We start from the raw sequence: 24279 nt of genomic DNA on the forward strand, positions 1-24279 counted from the left end.
GTGTACCTGCCACAGACTTTATGGCTTTTAAAGGCACACTAGTCACCTATTGCACTGGCTCAAAGATGATTGTTAAGGAACAGCTGAGACAGGTTCAGGATAATAAAGTCCACACAGGGGTGCATGAGAAAGCTAGTGGCCACGGTTAATAAGAGCTAACCATAGATTAACCCCATCGTATACACACAGAGAAAAAACCACAGCACTCACCACACCAGAAGCGGGGCACAGCTATGCACTTACCACTCACAGGGTGGGGTGCATGTAACACAGCACTCTCCACCACAAAAGCGGGGTACACAGCTGCACTTACCACTCACAGGGCGGGGTGCATGTAGCCCATGACCACATCGCTCTAATAAATACAAACAAAGAACCCAGCACTCACCAAAGTAAACTCACTTATCCGACGTGAGTCGGCGGGACCCGAAGAGCGGGAAGATGTAAGTATATATATATATTTTTTTTCTCTCTTTTTCTCTCTCTCTTCCTTTCTTCCTCCCCCCCACTTGACACCTGCCTGCCGCACTATGTAAAATGAGGATACCTTCCGCACTGTGTAAAATGGGGATACCTGCCGCACTGTGTAAAATGGGGATACCTTCCGCACTGTGTAAAATGGGGGCACCTGCCGCACTGTGTAAAATGGGGATACCTTCCGCACTGTGTAAAATGGGGATAACTGCCGCACTGTGTAAAATGGGGATACCTGCCGCACTGTGTAAAATGGGGATACCTTCCGCACTGTGTAAAATGGGGACACCTGCCTGCGTACTGTGTAAAATGGGGACACCTGCCTGCGTACTGTGTAAAATGGGGACACCTGCCTGCGTACTGTGTAAAATGGGGACACCTGCCTGCGTACTGTGTAAAATGGGGACACCTGCCTGCGTACTGTGTAAAATGGGGACACCTGCCTGCGTACTGTGTAAAATGGGGATATCTGCCTGCGTACTGTGTAAAATGGGGATATCTGCCTACCGTACTGTGTAAAATGGGAACACCTGCCTGCGTACTGTGTAATATGGGGACACTTGCCTGGTGTAATGTGTAAAAAGGGGACTTTTTTATTTTTATTTTCCCCCCCTGTGGTGGGTGTGATGATGTCAGACGAGGCCACGCCCACTTTAATGAGACCACGCCCATTTTAATCAGGCCACACACCCTTGTCGGGAGCGCGCGCGCATGCTTTTTCTTTTTCTGGCTATATGGGGGGGAACACGCAAAAAAAATTTATAGCAAGGGGGGGGGGCGCATTTTGAAATCTCGCACTGGGAGCCAAATTGTCTAGAAACGGCCCTGCGTGCGGCGCACTAATGACGGAGCCGCAGGCTTGCTGAGCCGGACAGCAATTGGACAACTGAGCCGTCGCTCAGCTGCGCTGACTACAGCTCTAAGAAGAGTGCTCTAACAGCTGTAGTCAGGGCAGCTGAGCGACGGCTCAGCTGTCCAATTGCTGTCCGGCTCAGCAAGCCTGCGGCTCAGTCATTGGCGCGCCGCACACTGAACTGAAGGAGGAGGGATTCTTAGATAAATTATTTATTTCTCTGGCTGGGTCCACAGGATTATCTACAGGATAACATTGGGATATTGTCGAGCGACAGCGAAAATGGCACCAACACGGTCACGAGCTTTCTGGCCTCCCAGGATGCATTGGGGCCTCCACTATATAGTCCCGCCCACTGACTCAGTCAGATCAGTTTTTTGCTTGGTGCGGCAGGAAGCCGCATGGTCACAGGGCTGCTGTGAAAGCAGCCTCAAGTTTTCATTACTTTATTTTTATAGACTTACTGTTTTGGTTTGAGCGACTTCTCTTAACAGCGTCTTAAACGTGTATTAGAAAGAGTCGCTCCAACAACTCCCCACCGGGTCGCAACAACGCTTACCTTCGCGGTACAGTGCTGTCTCGATGGGCGTCTGTGTCGGATGTTCTAGCAGGTCCAGCAGACGTTACCAGGCTGTGGCCGGAGCATGGGGAGACAGTGAGTATATGGACTTCCTCTTACTAGAGGGGTCAGGACACAGCTACGCTGATTTGGTGGAGACTACAAACAGCGTGTTGATGCGCCGAACATCTCGAGTGTGACAGCGCTACGCTCCGGGGATCATAGGCGCCAGGACTAGGTGAGGCCGCGATCCTGGGAGTTTAAATCAACAGGGGGTTTCAGACGCTCTCCTGGCCGTCCCTCCTCCGAGTTCATGGCCAGTTCCCGCGGGTCTCTCGTTTCATGAACTGAATGACCTCACTTCCGGCTCAGACGCTACCACGAGGGTACTCGGTCGCAGCTTAGACGCTGCGGTTGTGTATACTGGATATAAACCCGCCCAGACCGAGTCGCAGGCCTTTAGTGTCTGCATGCACGTGGAGTCGCTCAGCGTCCGTGTCCGTTGGTGAGCGTCCGTGTCCGTTATCAGTTACCAAGAGCGGCAGTGTACACCAGTAGCGTCTGAATCCACTCAGCGTCTTTCGAGCGTCTTTGCTTGGATATGGAAGTGTGGTGAGTCTCCCTGTATCCCGCTCCCTGGAGGCAGGGTATACAGTACTAAAAATTCCTTCTACTTCTTAGTGTGCACTGTTAATTTTTAGTACCTATTGCATATGAGAACTGTATATTACTGTGTTTTCTGCATGTTATGTTGAAAAAGAACCATTTAAACAGTACAATTTTCCTACTTATGTATAAGTTATTATGGAGGTTGTATTCTCATATGACAATGTCTAATGCTTTAACATGTGACTGACTGCTAGTATGTGTGCTGACTTTTCTGTGTAATGTCAGTCCTGTTCTGACCCTCAAATCAGGTGCACTGTGGTCAGATTGATTTCACCTCTATATACTGATTATAGGGTGTGGTTCAGTCACAAAATTGTGTAGTCAATATCAGAAAAAATGTCTGTGCGCGGCAAAAGTGATGAGGAGAATTTGTCAGGCACTCCTACAGCCCTAACATGCTTATCTTGTAAGTCGGGGGTAATTGATATGATTCAATTGGTCACTTATGAGGGTTTGTGTGCAAACTGTTTCGCTTTTCAGCGAAGTAAAAAACAGGAGTTAGTTCAACCTCCAGTAGAGCCACCATGGAATATGTTCGCAAAGACTCTGTCTTCAATAGCGGACAGGTTAGCTCCAGTAGCACCACCTCAAGGGTTAGGTTACACTATGAACCCATACATGCAGCTCCCTTCCTATGGTTTGGTTCCAGTAGCCTCTACAAGCAACCAAGGGGTAGGTAAGACTAAGACAGATACGTCTGTATGGCAGACTACACAAGAGGATACATCGGATGATGATGCGGAAACAATAGATTCAACTCCGTATGATGATCAGTCGCAGAGCTTTAGTTCAGATGATGTCGCTGAACTCATTAATGCAGTAAAGGCTGTGCTTTCTCTGGAAGAACCAGCCAAGACAGCGTTAAAAGCAAAAGCACCTGTATTCAAACGAACAAAGTCAGTGAAAGCTGAATTTCCAGCGTCAGAGGAGTTGACGGAAATGATGGATGAGTCTTGGGCAGCGCCCGGTAAAAAGTATAAGATTCCTAGGAGATGGGATTCTTATTATCCATTTCCTGCTGGAGATTGTTCGAAGAGAGAAGTTCCTCCAAAAGTAGATGCACATGTTCTGCGACTAGTGCACAAATCTGCTTTGCCACTGTCATCTACCTCTTTGAATGATGTCACAGACAGGAGGGTAGAGAGCCTATTGAAAAATATTTTTTCTGTTGTGGGTGCAGTGGTAAGACCTGCTATGGCTTCGGCCTGGGTAGCAAAGGCAATGGGCGAATGGATAGAGGAACTAGAGAATGACATCCCCTCTCCTACTAGGGAGCAAGAGGATCGTCTTTGCCGTTTAAGACAATCTGCCCAGTATTTAGAAGAAGCAGCCATTGATGTAGGCACTGTTGCTTCTAAAGCTTCAGCCCTGGCAGTAGTCGCTCGCAGAGCAGTCTGGCTACGGACCTGGAAGGCAGATGCTGAGTCCAAGAAGGAATTGGAAGCATTGCCTTTCGTGGGTAATATATTATTTGGAAAACCTTTATCGGATATCATAGAGTCAGAGGCTGAATCGAAGAAGGTCAGATTTCCGGCTACCTACAACCCTAAGTCCAAGGGTTTAAAATTTCGCTCATTTCGCTGGCAAAGCAAAGCGAAAGGTAAAGTGGATCCTAAACAACCCCAGTTTAAATCCATGGGTAGGAAGCAGTGGGCTAGCAAAAAGCCAGCTTCCTAACCTGAACAAAAGCCCTCAGCCTGAAGAGACGGGCCTCCGCCTGGAGGATTCCAGGGTTGGGGGCCGACTCCTGCAATTTGCACCCACATGGCAACAGTCAACAACAGATACCTGGGTGCAGAAGGTAGTATCTCAGGGGTATGGGTTCCCATTCAGGAGGCAGCCTCCTCAAAGATTTTTTTGCACCAGCCCGTCTCGTATAGAGTCGAAGGCCAATGCCCTGCAAGAAGCAGTCCAAAAATTACTGCAGTCAGGTGTGATTGTCCCAGTACCTCCATCACAAAAGGGACAGGGGTATTACTCCAATCTGTTTCTAATCCAGAAACCAAATGGGTCATATCGACCAATTCTAAATCTGAAGATGTTGAACAATTACATATGGATCCCGAAGTTCCACATGGAGACGTTACGCTCCATAATGTTGGCTATGGAACCGGGAGACTATATGGTATCTCTGGATGTGCGGAATGCTTACCTACATGTGCCTATAGCACTATCACATCAGTGTTACCTCAGGTTTGCCATCCTCTAGGAACACTTCCAGTTCCAAGCTCTGCCCTTCGGGCTAGCTACAGCACCCAGGGTGTTTACCAAGATCATGGTGGTTATGGCAGCTTGTCTGCGCAAACAAGGGATAAGGATATTCCCATACCTAGACGACCTATTAATCTTAGCACAGTCGCAAGATTTACTGTTGAGCCATCTCCAACAGACGATAGTTTGTTTACAGAGACACGGGTGGCTCATAAATTGGGAGAAGTCGTCCCTGAATCCATCACAGCGGATGGTTCATTTGGGAGCCATATTGGATTCAGACCTACAGAGAGTTCTCTTACCAGAGAAGAAAATAGTCAAGGTGCAGGTCATGGCTCAGGAAGCGTTGCAAGCCCAGACAATGTCAGTCCATGCAGCAATGCGACTGTTGGGTCCTATGGTATCAACGTTCGACATGGTGGAATATGCGCAATTCCACTCCAGACCATTGCAGCATCTCATTTTGACAAAATGGAATGGAAATCATCAAACAATAAAGAAGCAGATGATAAAGATTCCAGTAAATGTAAAAAGGTCTCCAGCATGGTGGCTACAGACAGACCATTTAAACAAGGGGAGACCCTTTTGGATAAAAGAGTGGCAAGTCCTGACGACAGATGCCAGCCTGCAAGGTTGGGGGGGCGGTACTCGTAAGCCTATGGTTCCAGGGAAAATGGACCGCAAGGGAAAGTCGCCTGCCGATAAATCTGTTTTACTTGGCCCTAGTTCAGGCAAAGGACAATCTACAAGGAAGACCAGTCCAGATCCGCTCAGACAATGCGACGGCAGTAGCATACCTAAATCATCAAGGAGGGACTCACAGCAAGAGTCTGATGGAGGAAGTAACTCCCATTCTAAAGTGGGCAGAACTCCATCTCCCAGCATTGTCAGCAGTATTTGTCCCAGGTGTACTAAATTGGGAAGCAGATTTTCTCAGTCGGCACACCATTCAGGAAACCGAATGGGTACTACACCCAGAAGTGTTTCAGACACTGGTGAACAGATGGGGTCTACCGGAGATAGACCTTATGGCGTCTCGTCTAAACAACAAAGTTCCGAGGTACGGATCAAGAACAAGGGACCCAGGAGCAGTCCTGGTAGACGCACTGTCAGTAGAATGGAGGTTTCAGCTGGCATATCTGTTCCCTCCAATATCTCTGTTACCCAGAGTAGTGAGAAAGATAAAACAGTCAAAAGGAGCAATCATTCTAATAGCTCCAGCTTGGCCAAGAAGGCATTGGTACACAGATCTGTGGAGAATGTCCGTGGAAGCACCGATACTGCTCCCTCAACGTCCAGATCTGTTAATGCAGGGTCCTTGTTGTCACAGTCATCTGGATCGCCTATCTTTGACGGCGTGGCTGTTGAAACCTCTATCTTAGAGGCTAAAGGATTTTCAAAGTAAGTAATCCAAACCATGCTTAGAGCAAGAAAGCCTTCTTCGGCCCGTGTATATCATAGAATATGGCAAGCTTATATTCATTGGTGTTCTGGAAAAAATTACAATCCAAGAGCCTTTAAAGTAGCTAGAATTTTGGATTTTCTGCAGGCAGGATTGGATAAGGGGTTGAAGGTTGCTTCCTTGAGGGTGCAAGTCTCAGCGTTGACTGTATGGTTTCAGCAGAAGATTGCTGACCTACAGGATGTACGTACGTTTTTCCAAGGAGTAGTACATATTCAACCTCCATTTGTTCCTCCTGCAGCTCCCTGGGATTTGAATTTAGTTCTTAAATTTCTCCAGGGTCCTTTGTTTGAACCACTTGAGAGAGCGGATCTTAAGTGGTTAACGATTAAAGTTCTTTTTTTACTGGCAATGGCGTCAGCCAGAAGAGTGTCAGATTTAGGAGCATTATCATGTAAGTCTCCTTTCCTAAGTTTTTTTCCAGACAGAGCAGTTCTCAGAACGAGATCTAGTTATCTTCCAAAGGTGGTGTCAAAGTTTCACCTGAATGAAGAGATTGTAGTCCCAGCTTTTCAGGTATCGGGACTATCTGCGGGAGAAGCGTCACTGGACGTGGTCCGGTCTTTAAAAATCTATATAGATCGTACTAGTGCCATCAGGAAAACAGATTCCCTCTTCATCCTCTACGGATTCCATAGGAGAGGTTGGCCTGCTAGTAAACAGACGCTGGCGAGATGGCTCCGAGTGGTAATATCTGAAGCTTATTCTCATGCAGATCTCCCTATTCCGGCTAATGTCTCTGCACACTCTACACGTAAGGTAGGTCCTTCTTGGGCAGCACAACAGGGTGCATCAGCAGAACAGATATGTAAGGCAGCCACATGGTCTTCCATAAACACATTCATCAGACATTATGCCTTGGATACTTTTGCCTCTCATGACGCAGATTTCGGGCGAAAGGTCCTCCTGTGCAATCAGGAGCGTCCCCACCACTAAAATGGCTTTGGGAATCCCAATGTTATCCTGTGGATAATCCTGTGGACCCAGCCAGAGAAATAAACGTTATGGTAAGAACTTACCGTTGATAACGTGATTTCTCTTATGTCCACAGGGATCCCACCCGGACGCATCTGATTTGAGGATCTAGACAAACACTAAAAACCTCTTCCTTCTTGTATGGAAGGGTGTGCATGTGTGTTCTTATCGCCTGTACAGGTCTCTACCTAATGTTCCTGCCTATAATCGCTGTGGAAAGAACTGATCTGACTGAGTCAGTGGGCGGGACTATATAGTGGAGGCCCCAATGCATCCTGGGAGGCCAGAAAGCTCGTGACCGTGTTGGTGCCATTTTCGCTGTCGCTCGACAATATCCCAATGTTATCCTGTGGATACCTGTGGACATAAGAGAAATCACGTTATCAACGGTAAGTTCTTACCATAACATTTATATATATATATATATATATATATATATATATATATATATATATATATATATAAATCCCTCCTCCTTCAGTGGACTAAAAAACTAATAAAAAAAAAAAAAAAATATATATATATATATATTTTTTTTTTTTAATTGTTTTTTTAGTCCATGGGGGCCCCCTGCAATTTAGTACCCCAGGCCTCCCGGGGCCTTAATCCGGCTCTGGGTGGGGTACCTTGAAAATCGGTATGCAGGCTTCCGTGCATTGGCCAATCCACCAACTAAACCCCCATCATTTATTTTTCTCTGACGTCCTAGTGGATGCTGGGGACTCCGTCAGGACCATGGGGATATAGCGGCTCCGCAGGAGACAGGGCACAATAATAAAAGCTTTAGGATCAGGTGGTGTGCACTGGCTCCTCCCCCTATGACCCTCCTCCAAGCCTCAGTTAGATTTTTGTGCCCGACGAGAAGGGTGCAATCTAGGTGGCTCTCCTGAGCTGCTTAGAATAAAAGTTTAAGTTAGGTTTTTTATTTTCAGTGAGTCCTGCTGGCAACAGGCTCACTGCTACGAGGGACTTAGGGGAGAGAAGAAAACTCACCTGCGTGCAGGATGGATTTGCTTCTTAGGCTACTGGACACCATTAGCTCCAGAGGGAGTCGGAACACAGGTCTCACCCTGGGGTTCGTCCCGGAGCCGTGCCGCCGACCCCCCTTGCAGATGCCGAAGTTGAAGAGGTCCAGAAACAGGCGGCAGAAGACTTTCAGTCTTCATAAGGTAGCGCACAGCACTGCAGCTGTGCGCCATTGTTGTCAGCACACTTCACCAACAGTCACCAACTGTCACTGAGGGTGCAGGGCGCTGGGGGGGGCGCCCTGGGCAGCAATGTATAATACCTTTTTATGGCTAAAATACATCACATATAGCCCTTGAGGCTATATGGATGTATTTAACCCCTGCCAGATCTCACAAACTCCGGGAGAAGAGCCCGCCGAAAAGGGGGCGGGGCCTATTCTCCTCAGCACACGGCGCCATTTTCCTGCTCAGCTCTGCTGTGAGGAAGGCTCCCAGGCTCTCCCCTGCACTGCACTACAGAAACAGGGTTAAAACAGAGAGGGGGGGCACTTATTTGGCGATATGATTACATATATAAAAATGCTATAAGGGAAAACACTTGTATAAGGGGTTGTCCCTGTATAATTATAGCGTTTTTGGTGTGTGCTGGCAAACTCTCCCTCTGTCTCCCCAAAGGGCTAGTGGGGTCCTGTCCTCTGTCAGAGCATTCCCTGTGTGTGTGCTGTGTGTCGGTACGTGTGTGTCGACATGTAGGAGGACGATGTTGGTGAGGAGGCGGAGCAAATTGCCTGTATTGGTGATGTCACTCTCTAGGGAGTCGACACTGGAATGGATGGCTTATTTAGGAATTACGTGATAATGTCAACACGCTGCAAGGTCGGTTGACGACATGAGACGGCCGGCAAACAAATTAGTACCTGTCCAGGCGTCTCAGACACCGTCAGGGGCTTGTAAAAACGCCCATTTACCTCAGTCGGTCGACACAGACACAGACACGGACACTGACTCCAGTGTCGACGGTGAAGAAACAAACGTATTTTCCTTTAGGGCCACACGTTTCATGTTAAGGGCAATGAAGGAGGTGTTACATATTTCTGATACTACAAGTACCACAAATAAGGGTATTATGTAGGGTGTGAATAAACTACTTGTAGTTTTTCCTGAATCAGATAAATTAAATGAAGTGTGTGATGATACGTGGGTTTCCTCCGATAGAAAATTATTGGCGGTATACCCTTTCCCGCCAGAAGTTAGGGCGAGTTGGGAAACACACCTTAGGGTGAATAAGGCACTCACACGCTTATAAAAACAAGTGGCGTTACCGTCTCCAGATACGGCAGCCCTCAAGGAGCCAGTTGATAGGAAGCTGAAAAATATCCTAAAAGTATATACACATATACTGGTGTTATACTACGACCAGCAATCGCCTCAGCCTGGATGTGCAGCGCTGAGGGGGCTTGGTCGGATTTCCTGACTGAAAATATTGATACCCTTGACAGGGACAAGATTTTATTGACTATAGAGCATTTTAAGGATGCATTTCTATATATGCGAGATGCGCAGAGGGATATTTGCATTCTGGCATCAAGAGTAAATGTGATGTCCATATCTGCCAGACGACAGTGGTCAGGTGATGCAGATTCCAGACGGCACATGGAAGTATTGCCGTATAAAGGGGCGGTCCATCGGACCTGGTGGCCATGGCAACAGCTGAAAAATCCACCTTTTGTTACCCCAAGTCACATCTCAGCAGAAAAGGACACAGTCTTTTCAGTCTCAGTCCTTTCGTCCCCATAAGGGCAGGCGGGCAAAAGGGCCAGTCATATCTGCCCAGGGGTAGAGGAAAGGGAAGAAGACTGCAGCAGGCAGCCCATTCCCAGGAACAGAAGCCCTCCACAGCTTCTGCCAAGTCCGCAGCATGACGCTGGGGCCGTACAAGCGGACTCAGGTGCGGTAGGGGGTCATCTCAAGAGTTTCAGCACGCAGTGGGCTCACTCACAAGTGGACTCCTGGATCCTACACGTAGTATCCCAGGTGTACATTGGAAATTCGAGACGTCTCCCCCTCACAAGTTCCTGAAGTCTGCTTTACCAACGTCTCCCTCCGACAGGGAGGCAGTATTGGGAACAATTCACAGGCTGTATTCCCAGCAGGTGATAATCAAAGTACTCCTTCTACAACAAGGGAAGGGGTATTATTCCACACTATATTGTGGTACTGAAGCCAGACGGCTAGGTGAGATCTGAAATATTTGAACACTTACATACAAGCGTTCAAATCAAGATGGAGTCACTCAGAGCAGTGATAGCGAACCAGGAAGAAGGGGACGATATGGTGTCACTGGATATCAGGGACGCTTACCTACATGTCCAAATTTGCCCTTCTCACCAAGGGTACCTCAGGTTCGTGGTACAGAACTGTCACTATCAGTTCAGACGCTGCCGTTTGGATTGTCCACGGCACCCCGGGTCTTTACCAAGGTAATGGCCGAAATGATGATTCTTCTTAAAAGAAATATGGACGCTTTCCTGATAAGGGCAAGGTCCAGAGAACAGTTGGAGGTCGGAGTAGCACTATCTTAAGTAGTTCTACGACAGCACGAGTGGATTCTAAATATTCCAAAATCGCAGTTTTTTCCGACGACACGTCTACTGTTCCTAGGGATGATTCTGGACACAGTCCAGAAAAGGATGTTTTCTCCCGGAGAAGAAAGCCAGGGAGTTATCCGAGCTAGTCAGGAACCTCCTAAAACCAGGAAAAGTATCAGTGCATCATTGCACAAGGATCCTGTGAAAAATGGTGGTTTCTTACAAAGCGATCCCATTCGGTAGATTTCACGCAAGAACCTTTACGTGGGATCTGCTGGAAAAATGGTCCGGATCGCATCTTCAGATGCATCAGCGGATAACCCTGTCTCCAAGGACAAGGGTGTTTCTTCTGCGGTGGCTGCAGAGTGCTCATCTATGAAAGGGCCGCAGATTCGGCATTCAGGACTGGGTCCTGGTGACCACGGATGCCAGCCTGAGTGGCTGGGGAGCAGTCACACAAGGAAAAAAATTCCAGAGAGTGTGATCGAGTCTGGAGACTTCTCTCCACATAAATATACTGGAGCTAAGGGCAATTTACAATGCTCTAAGCTTAGCAAGACCTCTGCTTCAAGGTCAGCCGGTATTGATCCAGTGGGACAACATCACGGCAGTCGCCCACGTAAACAGACAGGGCGGCACAAGAAGCAGAAGGGAAATGGCAGAAACTGCAAGGATTCTTCGCTGGGCGAAAAATCATGTGATAACACTCTCAGCAGTGTTCATTCCGGGAGTGGAAAACTGGGAAGCAGACTTCCTCAGCAGGCATGACCTCCACCCGGGAGAGTGGGGACTTCATCGGGAAGTCTTCCACATGATTGTAAACCGTTGTGAAAAACCAAAGGTGGACATGATGGCGTCCCGCCTGAACAAAAAACTAGATATTGCGCCAGGTCAAGGGACCCTCAGGCAATAGCGGTGGACGCTCTGGTAACACTGTGGATGTACCAGTCAGAGTATGTGTTCCCTCCTATGCCTCTCATACAAAAAGTACTGAGAATCATAGGAGGGAGATGAGTAAGAATGATACTCGTGGTTCCGGATTGGCCAAGAAGGACTTGGTACCCGAAACTTCAAGAGATGTTCACGGAAGACCCGTGGCCTCTACCTTTAAGAAAGGACCTGCTCCAGCAGGGGCCTTGTCTGTTCCAAGACTTACCGCGGCCGCGTTTGACGGCATGGCGGTTGAACGCCGGATCCTGAAAGGGCATTCCAGATGAAGTCATCCCTACCCTGGTCGAAGACAGGAAGGATGTAACCGCAAAACATTTTCACCGCATTTGGCGAAGATATGTTGCGTGGTGTGGGGCCAAGAAGGCCCCTACAGAGAAATTCCAACTGGGTCGTTTCCTACATTTCCTGAAAACAGGACTGTCTATGGGCCTAAAATTAGGGTCCATTAAGGTTCAAATTTCGGCCCTGTCGAATTTCTTCCAGAAAGAACTGGCTTTAGTGCCTGACGTTCAGATGTTTGTAAAAGGGGTACTGCATATACAGCCTCCTTTTGTGCCCCAGTGGCACCTTGGGATCTCAATGTTGTTTTGAGTTTCCTAAAGTCACATTGGTTTGAACCACTCACCACTGTGGACTTAAAATATCTCACATGGAAGGTGACGATGCTATTAGCCCTGGCTTCAGCCAGGCGTGTGTCAGAATTGGCGGCTTTATCATATATAAAGCCCTTACTTAATTTTTCATTCTGACAGGGCAGAATTGAGGACTCGTCCTCAATTTCTCCTTAAGGTGTTTTCTGTTTTTCACATGAACCAACCTATTGTGGTACCTGCGGGTACTAGGGACTTGGAGGACTCCAAGTTACTTGACGTTGTCAGGGCCCTGAAAAATATGTTTCCAGGAAGGCTGGAGTCAGAAAATCTGACTCGCTGTTTAGCCTGTATGCACCCAACAAGATGGGTGCTCCTGCTTCTAAGCAGACGATTGCTCGCTGGATTTGTAATACAATTCAGTTTACACATTCTGTGGCAGGCCTGCCACAGCCAAAATCGGTAAAAGCCCATTCCAAAAGGAAGGGGGCTCATCTTGGGCGACTGCCCGAGGGGTCTCGGCTTTACAACTTTGCCGAGCAGTTACTTGGTCAGGGGAAAACACGTTTGCTAAATTCTACAAATTTGATACCCTGGCTGAGGAGGACATGGAGTTCTCTCATTCGGTGCTGCAGGGTCATCCGCACTCTCCCGCCCGTTTGGGAGCTTTGGTATAATCCCCATGGTCCTGACGGAGTCCCCAGCATCCACTAGGACGTCAGAGAAAATAAGATTTTACTTACCGATAAATCTATTTCTCGTAGTCCGTAGTGGATGCTGGGCGCCCATCCCAAGTGCGGATTGTCTGCAATACTTGTACATAGTTATTGTTACAAAAATCGGGTTATTCTTGTTGTGAGCCATCTTTTCAGAGGCTCCTTCGTTGTTATCATACTGTTAACTGGGTTCAGATCACAGGTTGTACGGTGTGATTGGTGTGGCTGGTATGAGTCTTACCCGGGATTCAATATCCTTCCTTATTATGCACGCTCGTCCGGGCACAGTATCCTAACTGAGGCTTGGAGGAGGGTCATAGGGGGAGGAGCCAGTGCACACCACCTGATCCTAAAGCTTTTATTATTGTGCCCTGTCTCCTGCGGAGCCGCTATATCCCCATGGTCCTGACGGAGTCCCCAGCATCCACTACGGACTACGAGAAATAGATTTATCGGTAAGTAAAATCTTATTATTGAATTGTTGAGGATAAGTGAGTTTACTTTGGTGAGTGCTGGGTTCTTTGTTTGTATTTATTAGAGCGATGTGGTCATGGGCTACATGCACCCCGCCCTGTGAGTGGTAAGTGCAGCTGTGTACCCCGCTTTTGTGGTGGAGAGTGCTGTGTTACATGCACCCCACCCTGTGAGTGGTAAGTGCATAGCTGTGCCCCGCTTCTGGTGTGGTGAGTGCTGTGGTTTTTTCTCTGTGTGTATACGATGGGGTTAATCTATGGTTAGCTCTTATTAACCGTGGCCACTAGCTTTCTCATGCACCCCTGTGTGGACTTTATTATCCTGAACCTGTCTCAGCTGTTCCTTAACAATCATCTTTGAGCCAGTGCAATAGGTGACTAGTGTGCCTTTAAAAGCCATAAAGTCTGTGGCAGGTACACATTAAATCTAGCAGGCAGATGATATGTGTAACAGCAGTGAAGTGGTCAGGTTTTAAGACTCTGTGATAGTGTAGGACCTGCATGAAGGTGGGGTACCTTGAAAATCGGTATGCAGGCTTACGTGCATTGGCCAATCCACCAACTAAACCCCCATCATTTATTTATTGAATTGTTGAGGATAAGTGAGTTTACTTTGGTGAGTGCTGGGTTCTTTGTTTGTATTTATTAGAGCGATGTGGTCATGGGCTACATGCACCCCGCCCTGTGAGTGGTAAGTGCAGCTGTGTACCCCGCTTTTGTGGTGGAGAGTGCTGTGTTACATGCACCCCACCCTGTGAGTGGTAAGTGCATAGCTGTGCCCCGCTTCTGGTGTGGTGAGTGCTGTGGTTTTTACTCTGTGTGTATACGATGGGGTTAATCTATGGTTAGCTCTTATTAACCGTGGCCACTAGCTTTCTCATGCACCCCTGTGTGGACTTTATTATCCTGAACCTGTCTCAGCTGTTCCTTAACAATCATCTTTGAGCCAGTGCAATAGGTGACTAGTGTGCCTTTAAAAGCCATAAAGTCTGTGGCAGGTACACATTAAATCTAGCAGGCAGATGATATGTGTAACAGCAGTGAAGTGGTCAGGTTTTAAGACTCTGATAGTGTAGGACCTGCATGAAGGTTGGGTACCTTGAAAATCGGTATGCAGGCTTCCGTGCATTGGCCAATCCACCAACTAAACCCCCATCATTTATTTTTCTCTAACGTCCTAAGTGGATGCTGGGGACTCCGTAAGGACCATGGGGAATAGCGGCTCCGCAGGAGACTGGGCACATCTAAAGAAAGCTTTAGGACTATCTGGTGTGCACTGGCTCCTCCCCCTATGACCCTCCTCCAAGCCTCAGTTAGATCTTTGTGCCCGAACGAGAAGGGTACACACTAGGGGCTCTCCTGAGCTTCTTAGTGAAAGTTTTAGTTTAGGTTTTTTATTTTCAGTGAGACCTGCTGGCAACAGGCTCACTGCATCGAGGGACTAAGGGGAGAAGAAGCGAACTCACCTGCGTGCAGAGTGGATTGGGCTTCTTAGGCTACTGGACATTAGCTCCAGAGGGACGATCACAGGCCCAGCCATGGATGGGTCCCAGAGCCGCGCCGCCGGCCCCCTTACAGAGCCAGAAGACAGAAGAGGTCCGGAAAATCGGCGGCAGAAGACATCCTGTCTTCACCAAGGTAGCGCACAGCACTGCAGCTGTGCGCCATTGCTCCTCAGCACACTTTACACTTCGGTCACTGAGGGTGCAGGGCGCTAGGGGGGGCGCCCTGAGCAGCAATAAAAACACCTTGGCTGGCGAAAATACATCACATATAGCCCCCAGGGCTATATGGATGAATTTTAACCCCTGCCAGAATCCATAAAAAAGCAGGAGAAAAGTCAGCGAAAAAGGGGCGGAGCCTATCTCCTCAGCACACTGGCGCCATTTTCCCTCACAGCTCCGTTGGAGGGAAGCTCCCCTGGCTCTCCCCTGCAGTCACTACACTACAGAAAGGGTTAAAAAAGAGAGGGGGGCACTAATTAGGCGCAGTATTAACAATACAGCAGCTATAAGGGGAAAAACACTTATATAAGGTTATCCCTGTATATATATAGCGCTTTGGTGTGTGCTGGCAAACTCTCCCTCTGTCTCCCCAAAGGGCTAGTGGGGTCCTGTCCTCTATCAGAGCATTCCCTGTGTGTGTGCTGTATGTCGGTACGTTTGTGTCGACATGTATGAGGAGAAAAATGATGTGGAGACGGAGCAGATTGCCTGTAATAGTGAGGTCACCCCCTAGGGGGTCGACACCTGAGTGGATGAACTGTTGGAAGGAATTACGTGACAGTGTCAGCTCTGTATAAAAGACAGTGGTTGACATGAGACAGCCGGCTACTCAGCTTGTGCCTGTCCAGACGTCTCATAGGCCGTCAGGGGCTCTAAAGCGCCCGTTACCTCAGATGGCAGATATAGACGCCGACACGGATACTGACTCCAGTGTCGACGGTGAAGAGACAAATGTGACTTCCAGTAGGGCCACACGTTACATGATTGAGGCAATGAAAAATGTTTTACACATTTCTGATAATACGAGTACCACCAAAAAGGGGTATTATGTTCGGTGAGGAAAAACTACCTGTAGTTTTCCTGAATCTGAGAAATTAAATGAGGTGTGTGATGATGCGTGGTTTTCCCCCGATAACAACTGATAATTTCTAAAATGTTATTGGCATTATATCCTTTCCCGCCAGAGGTTAGGGTGCGTTGGGAAACACCCCCTAGGGTGGATAAAGCGCTCACACGCTTGTAAGGGCTCTATCCTCTCCTGAGATGGCCGCCCTTAAGGATCCTGCCGATAGAAAGCAGGAGGGTATCCTAAAATGTATTTACACACATACTGGTGTTATACTGCGACCAGCAATCGCCTCAGCCGGGATGTGCAGTGCTGGGTTGGCGTGGTCGGATTCCCTGACTGAAAATATTGATACCCTAGATAGGGACAGTATATTTTTGCCTATAGAGCATTTAAAAGATGCATTTCTATATATGCGTGATGCACAGCGGAATATTTGCCGACTGGCATCAAGTCTAAGTGCGTTGTCCATTTCTACCAGTAGAGGGTTATGGACACGTCAGTGGTCAGGTGATGCGTATTCCAAACGGCATTTGGAAGTATTGCCTTAATAAGGGGAGGAGTTATTTGGGGTCAGTCTTTCAGACCTGGTGGCCACGGCAACAGCTGGGAAATCCACGTTTGTACCCCAGGTCGCCTCTCAACATGAGAAGACGCCGTATTATCAGGCGCAGTCTTTTCGTGGACAAGCGGGCAAAATGTTCCTCATTTCTGCCCTGTGACAGAGGGAAAGGAAAAAGGCTGCAGAAATCAGCCAGTTCCCAGGAACAGAAACCCTCTCCCGCCTCTGCCAAGCCCTCAGTATGACGCTGGGGCTTTACAAGCAGAATCAGGCACGGTGGGGGGCCCGTCTCAATGAATTTCAGCGCGCAGTGGGCTCACTCGCAAGTAGACCCCTGGATCCTTCAGGTGATATCTCAGGGGTACAAATTAGAATTCGAGACGTCTCCCCCTCGCCGTTTTCCTAAAGTCGGCTTTACCGATGTCTCCTTCTGACAGGGAGACAGTTTTGGAAGCCATTCACAAGCTGTATTCCCAGCAGGTGATAATCAAGGTACCCCTCCTGCAACAGGGAACGGGGTATTATTCCACACTGTTGTGGTACCGAAGCCGGACGGCTCGGTGAGTCCGATTCTAAATCTAAAATCTTTGAACACTTACATACAGAGGTTCAAATTCAAGATTGAGTCACTCAGAGCAGTGATTGCGAACCTGGAAGAAGGGGACTACATGATGTCTCGGGACATCAAGGATGCTTACCTTCATGTCAAAATTTACCCTTCTCACCAAGGGTACCTCAGGTTTATGGTACAGAACTGTCACTATCAGTTCAGACGCTGCCGTATGGATGGTCCACGGCACCCCGGGTCTTTACCAAGGTAATGGCCGAAATGATGATATTCCTTCGAAGGAAGGGAATTTTAGTTATCCCTTACTTGGACGATTCCCTGACAAGGGTAAGATCCAGGGAACAGTTGGAGGTCGGTGTAGCACTATCTCAGGTAGTGTTGCGGCAGCACGATTGGATTCTCAATATTCCAAAATCGCAGCTGGTTCCGACGACTTGTCTTCTGTTCCTAGGGATGATCCTGGACACAGTCCAGAAAAAGGTGTTTCTCCCGGAGGGGAAAGCCAGGGAGTTATCCGAGCTAGTCAGGAACCTCCTAAAACCGAGCCAAGTCTCAGTGCATCAATGCACAAGGGTTCTGGGTAAAATGGTGGCTTCCTACGAAGCAATCCAATTCGGCAGATTCCACGCAAGAACTTTCCAGTGGGACCTGCTGGACAAATGGTCCGGGTCGCATCTTCAGATGCATCAGCGGATAACCCTGTCACCAAGGACAAGGGTGTCCCTCCTGTGGTAGTTGCAGAGTGCTCATCTTCTAGAGGGCCGCAGATTCGGCATTCAGGACTGGGTCCTGGTGACCACGGATGCCAGCCTGCGAGGCGGGGGAGCAGTCACACAGGGAAGGAATATCCAGGGCTTATGGTCAAGCCTGGAGACATCACTTCACATAAATATCCTGAAGCTAAGGGCCATTTACAATGCTCTAAGCTTAGCAAGACCTCTGCTTCAAGGTCAGCCGGTGTTGATCCAGTCGGACAACATCACGGCAGTCACCCACGTAAACAGACAGGGTGGCACAAGAAGCAGGAGGGCAATGGCAGAAGCTGCAAGGATTCTTCACTGGGCGGAAAATCATGTGATAGCACTGTCAGCAGTATTCATTCCGGGAGTGGACAACTGGGAAGCAGACTTCCTCAGCACGACCTCCACCCGGGAGAGTGGGGACTTCACCCAGAAGTCTTCCACATGATTATAAACCGTTGGGAAAAACTCGACAGGTATTGCGCCAGGTCAAGGGACCCTCAGGCAATAGCTGTAGACGCTCTGGTAACACCGTGGGTGTACCAGTCAGTGTATGTGTTCCCTCCTCTGCCTCTCATACCCAAGGTACTGAGATTGATAAGATGGAGAGGAGTAAGCACTATATTCGTGGCTTCGGATTGGCCAAGAAGGACTTGGTAACCGGAACTTCAAGAGATGCTCACGGAGGATCCGTGGCCTCTACCTCTAAGAAGGGACCTGCTCCAACAAGGACCCTGTCTGTTCCAAGACTTACCGCGGCTGCGTTTGACGGCATGGCGGTTGAACGCCGGATCCTGAAGGAAAAAAGGCATTCCGGATGAAGTCATCCCTATCCTGATCAAAGCCAGGAAGGATGTAACCGCAAAACATTATCACCGCATTTGGCGAAAATATGTTGCGTGGTGCGAGGCCAGTAAGGCCCGACGGAGGAAATTCAACTGGGTCGATTCCTACATTTCCTGCAAACAGGAGTGTCTATGGGCCTGAAATTGGGGTCCATTAAGGTTCAAATTTCGGCCCTGTCAATTTTCTTCCAAAAAGAACTAGCTTCAGTCCCTGAAGTTCAGACGTTTGTAAAAGGGGTACTGCATATACAGCCTCCTTTTGTGCCTCCAGTGGCACTTTGGGATCTCAATGTAGTTTTTTGGGTTCCAAAAGTCACATTGGTTTGAACCACTTAAATCTGTGGAGTTAAAATATCTCACATGGAAAGTGGTCATGCTGTTGGCCCTGGCCTGGGCCAGGCGCGTGTCAGAATTGGCGGCTGTATCCTGTAAAAGCCCTTATCTGATTTTCCATTCGGACAGGGCGGAATTGAGGACTCGTCCTCAGTTTCTCCCTAAGGTGGTTTCAGCGTTTCACCTGAACCAACCTATTGTGGTGCCTGCGGCTACTAGGGACTTGGAGGACTCCAAGTTGCTAGACGTTGTCAGGGCCCTGAAAATATATGTTTCCAGGACGGCTGGAGTCAGAAAATCTGACTCGCTGTTTATCCTGTATGCACCCAACAAGCTGGGTGCTCCTGCTTCTAAGCAGACTATTGCTCGTTGGATTTGTAGTACAATTCAGCTTGCACATTCTGTGGCAGGCCTGCCACAGCCAAAAATCTGTAAATGCCCACTCCACAAGGAAAGTGGGCTCATCTTGGGCGGCTGCCCGAGGGGTCTCGGCTTTACAACTTTGCCGAGCAGCTACTTGGTCAGGAGCAAATACGTTTGTAAAATTCTACAAAATTGATACCCTGGCTGAGGAGGACCTGGAGTTCTCTCAATTGGTGCTGCAGAGTCATCCGCACTCTCCCGCCCGTTTGGGAGCTTTGGTATAATCCCCATGGTCCTTACGGAGTCCCCAGCATCCACTTAGGACGATAGAGAAAATAAGAATTTACTTACCGATAATTCTATTTCTCGTAGTCCGTAGTGGATGCTGGGCGCCCATCCCAAGTGCGGATTGTCTGCAATACTGGTACATAGTTATTGTTACCAAAAAATCGGGTTATTGCTGTAGTGAGCCATCTTTTCTAGAGGCTCCTCTGTTATCATGCTGTTAACTGGGTTCAGATCACAAGTTGTACGGTGTGATTGGTGTGGCTGGTATGAGTCTTACCCGGGATTCAAAATCCTTCCTTATTGTGTACGCTCGTCCGGGCACAGTATCCTAACTGAGGCTTGGAGGAGGGTCATAGGGGGAGGAGCCAGTGCACACCAGATAGTCCTAAAGCTTTCTTTAGATGTGCCCAGTCTCCTGCGGAGCCGCTATTCCCCATGGTCCTTACGGAGTCCCCAGCATCCACTACGGACTACGAGAGATAGAATTATCGGTAAGTAAATTCTTATTATTGAATTGTTGAGGATAAGTGAGTTTACTTTGGTGAGTGCTGAGTTCTTTGTTTGTATATATATATATATATATATATATATATATTAGAACAGAAGATGTATAGTGGAAGCACATACTGACTGGCCTTCACTACGGCTTTATTTCGTCAGAATAATCACAGGTCAGCAACCTTTACACAGTACAGTGATCGTGGCCCTGTCACTGACAGAGATCTACTCCTTAGTCACTGGACAGCTTTCCCAGCTTTGGTCATCAACATAAATCCCCCCCCAGCGTTTTATACCTTAGACTCCTCCTCCCCTTACCAGACTGTCAGGCAAATGACACTCCCGCCCCTTGCCTTTAAAAGGGAGCTCTTCACAGCTGCTCTGGTTGATTAATCACATGCTTTTAGTTGCCTCAGACTGGAGAGAACTGCACAGAAATTTAGTGGGTAAGACACACATTTCATGTCCTCCAAATGCAATGGTTTCTTGGACTTAATCGATAAACACCCCTGGTTCCTTTTTAGCACACTGACCTTATTGCCAGATATTCCTCTCCCTAGTATTGACAAGTTAGGTGACGTAGACCTCTTGAGGAGCACGAGTATCCGGGACAGGGCATCTGCATTTTTGTGTAGGGTCTCAGGCCTATGTTACACTGTAAACTGCAAAGGCTTATAGCAGCAGGTACTACCTGGTATCCTTGGTGTTCACCACTCACTTTCTCTGCATCCACTGTAATGGAGCATGGTCCGTACGGATAATTCTCTCCCCAGCATAGTACTTATGACCAGGCACTCCTGCTCTCCTTCTGGCTGACTAATAATAAGCTTCAGCTGTCCTAGGCTGGAGAGGAGAACTGCACTGAAAATAATCAAACAGGTAAAACACACATTTCCTGTCCTTCAAGGTTTTCCTGGGATTAACAGATTTTGCATGTCTGGCAGACCTATAATTAAGATGGGCATACACTATACCATGGGTTTTCAACCTGTGGCCCTCCAGCTGCTGTGAAACTATACATCCCAGCATGCCCTGCCACAGTTTTGCTATTAAGATATGCTAAATCTGAGGCAGGGCATCCTAGGATGTGCAGTTCCACAGGAGCTGGAGGGCCGCAGGTTGAAGACCCATGCACTATATAATTTTCTCTTACGTCCTAGAGGATGCTGGGGACTCTGTAAGGACCATGGGGTATAGACGGGCTCCGCAGGAGATAGGGCACCTAAAAAGAACTTTGACTATGGGTGTGCACTGGCTCCTCCCTCTATGCCCCTCCTCCAGACCTCAGTTAGATCTTGTGCCCAGAGGAGAATGGGTGCACTGCAGAGAGCTCTCCAGAGTTTTCTGTTGAAGAAGAATTTTGTTAGGTTTTTTATTTTCAGGGAGTCCTGTTGGCAACAGGCTCCCTGCATCGTGGGACCGAGGAGAGAGAAGCAGAGCTGGCTTGTCAAGTTGGGCACTGCTTCTAAGGCTACTGGACACCATTAGCTCCAGAGGGAGTCGGAACACAGGTCTCACCTGGGGTTCGTCCCAGAGCCGCGCCGCCGTCCTCCTCACAGATGCCGAAGATAGAAGCCGGATAGAGAAGGCAGAAGACATCTTAGGCGGCAGAATACATCAGATCTTCATGAGGTAAGGCGTGCAGCGGTAAGCTGCGCGCCATTGCTCCCAGTCACACACACACACAGAGCAGCACTGAAGGGTGCAGGGGGGGGGGCGCCCTGGGCAGCAATAAACCTCACATTTGGGCAAATACAGATTGATTAGGCTGCGGAGGCAGTAAATCAATGATCCCCCGCCATTTTTATTGAAAAATCACTGGGACTGAAGCCCGCCGCCGGGTGGGCGGGGCTTGATCCTCAGCACTTACCAGCGCCATTTTCTCCACAGAAGCTGCATGAGGAAAACGCTGGCTCCCTGGTCTCTCCCCTGCTGAACTTCACAGGCTGGAAAAAAGAGGAGGGGGGCACATTAGCGACGCAGTGAGTGGGAATTGGCATATTATATATAGAAAAGCGCTATCTGGACATATTTTTTCCAGTGTTTTTAAGCGCTGGTGTGTGCTGGCATACTCCCTCTCTGTCTCTCCTTAGGGCCTGGTTGGGGCTTTGACCCCTTATAGGTTAATCCCTGTGTGTGTGGGGTGTCGGTACGTGTGTGTCGACATGTCTGAGGCGGAAGGCTTCTCCAAGGAGGAGGTGGAGCAAATGAGTGGTGTGTCCCTGTCGGTTGTGCCGACTCCAGATTGGATGGACATGTGGCATATGTTGAATGCAAGTGTGGCATCTTTACATAAAAGGCTTGATAAGGCTGATTTAGGGGGGACATCAGGGGGTCAATCCTCGGATTGGACCGACTCACAGGGCCCGTCGGGGTCTCAAAAGCGTCCCTTAACACAAGACACTACTACTGACACGGATTCTGATTCCAGTGTCGACTATGACGAAGTAAAATTGCACCCTAGTTTGACTAAAACCATTCAGTGTATGATTGTGGCAATAAGGGATGTATTGCATATCGTGGATGAACCCTCGGTCCCCGACACAAGGGTACACATGTTTAAGGAAAAGAACAGATTATTAACTTTCCCACATCTCATGAATTGAATGATTTCTTTGGAAAAGCTTGGGAGACTCCGGATAAGAGACCGCAGATCCCCAAAAGAATTTATATGGCATACCCCTTCCCTAAGCAGGACAGGGAGATTTGGGAATCACCCCCCACTGTGGACAAGGCCCTGACGCGCTTGTCCAAGAAAGTGGCGCTACCGTCTCCTGACACAGCAGCCCTTAAGGACCCTGCAGATCGCAGGCAAGACACTACCTTAAAGTGTATTTATTCTCATACGGGTGCTGTGCTAAGACCGACAATTGCGTCGGCATGGGTGTGTAGCGCAATTGCAGCTTGGACAGATGAGCTGACAGATCAATTTGATAATATGGATAAGGATACTATATTCCTAACTCTAGCCCATATTAAAGACGCAGTCTTATTTATGAGGGATGCTCAAAGGGACATTGGATTGCTAGCTTCTAGGGCCAATGCCATGTCTATCTCAGCGAGAAGATCCTTATGGACTCGCCAATGGATGGGTGATGCGGATTCCAAAAAACATATGGAAGTACTACCCTATAAGGGTGATGTATTGTTTGGGGATGGGCTGACGGACCTGGTTTCCACAGCTACAGCAGGTAAATCAAATTTTTTACCATATATTCCCCAACAGCAAAAGAAAGTAACACCCTATCAGATGCAGTCCTTTCGGTCGCACAAGTCCAAAAGAGGTCGGGGATCCTCTTTCCTCGCCAGAGGTAAGGGCAGAGGCAAGAGAGCACCTGCTTCGGCAGGTGCCCAGGAACAAAAGTCCTCCCCGGCTGCTCCAAAACCCACAGCATGACGCTGGGGCTCCCCTGAGGGAGTCCGCACCGGTGGGGGCACGTCTTCGACTTTTCAGTCAGGCCTGGGTCAGTTCGGACCTGAATCCCTGGGTGTTGGAAATAGTTTCCCAGGGTTACTTACAAATTGGAATTCGAGGAGGTGCCCCCACGCCGATTTTTCAAATCGGCCCTACCAGCTTCCACATCGGAAAGGGATATAGTGTTAGCTGCAATTCAAACGCTGTGTATACAGCAAGTGATAATCAAGGTTCCCCTGCACCAGCAGGAAAGAGGTTACTACTCAACCCTATTTGTGGTCCCGAAACCGGACGGTTCGGTCAGACCTATTTTGAATCTGAAATCCCTAAACCTGTACATAAAAAGATTCAAATTCAAAATGGAATCTCTCAGAGCGATAATAGCCAACATGGAGGAGGGGGAGTTTATGGTGTCTCTGGACATAAAGGATGCGTACCTTCCTGTCCCCATATATGCCCCCCATCAGGAATACCTGAGATTCGCTGTACAGGATTGTCATTACCAATTTCAGACGTTGCCGTTTGGACTCTCCACGGCCCCGAGGATTTTCACCAAGATAATGGCGGAAATGATGGTGGTCCTGCGCAAGCATGGAGTCACAATTAT

The 24279-nt window shown here is 48.4% G+C and overlaps 1 long non-coding RNA gene across 1 annotated transcript in view; it reads left to right on the plus strand.

Moving 5' to 3' along the window:
• Positions 1-20608: 20608 nt before the first annotated feature.
• LOC134911478 (uncharacterized) overlaps positions 20609-24279 on the plus strand; it is an 87509-nt gene continuing 83838 nt past the window's right edge. Inside the window, exon 1 of the long non-coding RNA XR_010176609.1 lies at positions 20609-20703. This is a non-coding gene — a long non-coding RNA (uncharacterized LOC134911478). The remainder of the gene's footprint in view (positions 20704-24279) is intronic.

This window comes from Pseudophryne corroboree, chromosome 4, assembly GCF_028390025.1.
Source record: "Pseudophryne corroboree isolate aPseCor3 chromosome 4, aPseCor3.hap2, whole genome shotgun sequence".
Taxonomy (NCBI): domain Eukaryota; kingdom Metazoa; phylum Chordata; class Amphibia; order Anura; family Myobatrachidae; genus Pseudophryne; species Pseudophryne corroboree.